We start from the raw sequence: 4,350 nt of genomic DNA, 5'->3' as shown, positions 1-4,350 counted from the left end.
GTCCTCAGAGGTCAAGCTGATGTGGTGTAACGTTGTGTGAGGATGTCTGTGTTAATTGGCCCATTGCCTTAATGGTGCCTTCGATTGGTTGGAGCCGGACAGCAGTCAACCATGGGAGCTCTCTGATATGAGCGCGTGCGCAGCGGGTTCCCTGGATTCAGAACGTCTCTGATATGAGCGCGTGCGCAGCGGGCTCCCTGGATTCAGAACGTCTCTGATATGAGCGCGTGCGCAGCGGGCTCCCTGGATTCAGAACGTCTCTGATATGAGCGCGTGCGCAGCGGGCTCCCTGTATTCATAACGTCTCTGATATGAGCTCGTGCGCAGCAGGCTCCCTGGATTCAGAACGTCTCTGATATGAGCTCGTGGATTCAGAACGTCTCTGATATGAGCTCGTGGATTCAGAACGTCTCTGATATGAGCGCGTGGATTCAGAACGTCTCTGATATGAGCTCCTGGATTCAGAACGTCTCTGATATGAGCTCGTGGATTCAGAACGTCTCTGATATGAGCTCGTGATTCAGAACGTGGTCAGAATGGCGTTCGGTTGCATTAATCAAATGAATGCAGGCGCGGTGGCACTGAATCAAATAAAAAGATACGAGATCATATAATATTTTAATCATTCTGGCGTTACAGCAGCATAAAAGACCGCATAAGAACAACAATCGAGAGCACATCATGATGAATAAATAAACTAACACAATCCTACTATACACAGTACACACAATATGTAACAGTGGACAAATTATACATGTGAATAATAATGACCATATTTGGGTTCACTAAAATCCCACACACAAAAATCCCGAGAAGTAGCCTATGAGTGGAAGCCAAGAACAAAGCAACGCTTCAAGATAATAGTTTGTAGTTTCTAGTTTGTCACAGGCACGGTCACTCAATTACGCATCCGCGCGTACTTGGACAAAATGAAAGCCTTGCTTGTGTCCAGCTGGAGGCTATGAAAGACACCTTTTGGATGTCACGAGTGATTACCGGAGGGAGCGAAAGGAGGATTGACTGTATAACGGAGAAGGGAGGAGCCAGGTTGCCGAGGTGAACGTAGCCCGTGCAACCTATCAATCAACCCGTCTCCAAACGACACGGTGCCCGGTCGTGATTACCGAACACCGCTCGGGAGAGGCGAGAGCACGGAGCAGGGAGCCCGGGGAAGGTCGTGTGTGAATCACGGGATACCCTTCCAACAGGGACGGATGGGAAATAACCACACTACAGACAGAAGGGACATGGCTCAATAATACAGAACAGCGGATTTCCCTCATTCCCCACGGAGTGACTTGATTAGGCCACCGTAACTGATCTAATCTGCTTGACAGGTTCGATTCGACAGGACGCATAGAAAACATATTAAGGTAACGTGATGATAATTACAAGATTGCTTGATTTTCACATTGTTGGTGATGATAAACTGAGACGTGCATGCGCGGTGTGTGAGGGTGGCAGGGGGGTGTGGGTTTACGCGTCATGTCGAATGCATGCGTGCTAATGCATGTTGTGTATTTAATAAAAAAAAGGGCATGTTGTGTATTGTAATGAACCAGTTGATCAAAATCTATATTATGCACATGCTGCATAGTTGACACAATGCCTATTTGCACAATATTTAATTCAGTTATAGATCTGGACTAGGCTACTTGTCATGTTAAAAAGAGCACATGTGGATTGTCCAGTGGGCTACTGTAGGCCTACTGTACCTGTGCATCAGGTGCGCGGCTGGTCACGCTCTGTAGGGCTGGTCTCTTAAAGGGGCACTTTACTCAAAATCCATTTTTTTATTTCTATTTTTTCTATCATTATTATAATCGTAATGATTAAAATCATTATTATTTAACATATTATTATTATTATTGTTGTTGTTGTTGTTATTATTATTTAATCATATTATTTTGTGTGTATCAATTCATGATGTATATGATGTAAAAATATCCTTATTTGAGTGTAATAGTCTGTAGCCGCTGCAGTCCCCAAAAAGTGGGAGGTGCATGCAAATGATATGCAAATGAGCTGATCAACCTTCCCTTTAAAAGGGGCTGATTTACATAGACCAGTATGGTGGACCAGACAATCATCCTCCAGAAATTACAGAACAATTTCAAGGTTTTCAGAAACAATCCGGGTTGATGGATGGTGTGTGTGTGTGTGTGTGTGTGTGTGTGTGTGTGTGTGTGTGTGTGTGTGTAACTACAGAACCTTAAACTACAGAACATTAGCAACAGGGGTGGTTACAGGGTTGAAAGAAGGGGGGTGTTACAGGGTTGAAAGAAGAGGGGTGGTTACAGGGTTGAAAGAAGAGGGGTGGTTACAGGGTTGAAAGAAGAGGGGTGGTTACAGGGTTGAAAGGAGAGGGGGGGGTGGTTACAGGGTTGAAAGGAGAGGGGGGTTACAGGGTTGAAAGGAGAGGGGTGGTTACAGGGTTGAAAGGAGAGGGGGGTTACAGGGTTGAAAGGAGAGGGTGGTTACAGGGTTGAAAGGAGAGGGGGGTTACAGGGTTGAAAGGAGAGGGGGTTTACAGGGTTGAAAGGAGAGGGGGGGTTACAGGGTTGAAAGGAGAGGGGGGTTACAGGGTTGAAAGGAGAGGGGGGTTTACAGGGTTGAAAAGAGAGGGGTGGTTACAGGGTTGAAAGGAGAGGGGTGGTTACAGGGTTGAAAGGGAGGGGGGTTACAGGGTTGAAAGGAGAGGGGTGGTTACAGGGTTGAAAGGAGAGGGGGGTTACAGGGTTGAAAGGAGAGGGTGGTTACAGGGTTGAAAGGAGAGGGGGTTACATGGTTGAAAGGAGAGGGGGGTTACAGGGTTGAAAGGAGAGGGGGGTTACAGGGTTGAAAGGAGAGGGGGGTTACAGGGTTGAAAGGAGAGGGGGGTTACAGGGTTGAAAGAAGAGGGGTGGTTACAGGATTGAAAGGAGAGGGGGGTTACAGGGTTGAAAGAAGAGGGGGGTTACAGGGTTGAAAGAAGGGGGAGGGGGGTTACAGGGTTGAAAGGAGAGGGGGAGGGGGGTTACAGGGTTGAAAGGAGAGGGGGAGGGGGGTTACAGGGTTGAAAGGGAGGGGGGTTACAGGGTTGAAAGAAGAGGGGGGTTACAGGGTTGAAAGAAGGGGGAGGGGGGCTACAGGGTTGAAAGGAGGGGGGGGTTACAGGGTTGAAAGGAGAGGGGTGGTTACAGGATTGAAAGGAGAGGGGGGTTACAGGGTTGAAAGAAGAGGGGGAGGGGGGTTACAGGGTTGAAAGAAGAGGGGGGGTTACAGGGTTGAAAGAAGAGGGGGAGGGGGGTTACAGGGTTGAAAGAAGAGGGGGGGTTACAGGGTTGAAAGAAGAGGGGGGTTACAGGGTTGAAAGGAGAGGGGGGTTGCAGGGTTGAAAGGAGAGGGGGGTTACAGGGTTGAAAGGAGAGGGGGGTTACAGGGTTGAAAGGAGAGGGGGGGTTACAGCGTTGAAAGGAGAGGGGGGTTACAGGGTTGAAAGGAGAGGGGTGGTTACAGGGTTGAAAGGAGAGGGTGGTTACAGGGTTGAAAGAAGGGGGAGGGTGGTTACAGGGTTGAAAGGAGAGGGGTGGTTACAGGGTTGAAAGGAGAGGGGGGTTACAGGGTTGAAAGAAGGGGGATGGGGGTTACAGGGTTGAAAGAAGGGGGAGGGGGTTACAGGGTTGAAAGGAGAGGGGGGTTACAGGGTTGAAAGAAGGGGGAGGGGGTTTAGAGGGTTGAAAGAAGGGGGAGGGGGTTACAGGATTGAAAGGAGAGGGGGGTTACAGGGTTGAAAGAAGGGGGAGGGGGTTTACAGGGTTGAAAGGAGAGGGGTGGTTACAGGGTTGAAAGAAGGGGGAGGGGGTTTACAGGGTTGAAAGGAGAGGGTTACAGGGTTGAAAGAAGGGGGAGGGGGTTTACAGGGTTGAAAGGAGAGGGGTGGTTACAGGGTTGAAAGAAGGGGGAGGGGGTTTACAGGGTTGAAAGGAGAGGGGTGGTTACAGGGTTGAAAGAAGGGGGAGGGGGTTTACAGGGTTGAAAGGAGAGGGTTACAGGGTTGAAAGGAGAGGGGTGGTTACAGGGTTGAAAGGGAGGGGGGTTACAGGGTTGAAAGAAGGGGGAGGGGGTTTACAGGGTTGAAAGGAGAGGGGTGGTTACAGGGTTGAAAGGGAGGGGGGTTACAGGGTTGAAAGGAGAGGGGGGTTACAGGGTTGAAAGGAGAGGGGGTTACAGGGTTGAAAGGAGAGGGGGGTTGCAGGGTTGAAAGGAGAGGGGGGTTACAGGGTTGAAAGAAGGGGGAGGGGGGTTACAGGGTTGAAAGGAGAGGGGGAGGGGGGTTACAGGGTTGAAAGGAGAGGGGGAGGGGGGTTA

The sequence above is a fragment of the Borostomias antarcticus genome (assembly GCF_949987555.1).
Source record: "Borostomias antarcticus genome assembly, contig: scaffold_493, whole genome shotgun sequence".
NCBI lineage: Eukaryota > Metazoa > Chordata > Actinopteri > Stomiiformes > Stomiidae > Borostomias > Borostomias antarcticus.
The sequence above is the reverse complement of the archived record's forward strand: the minus strand, read 5'-3'. Positions refer to the sequence as shown.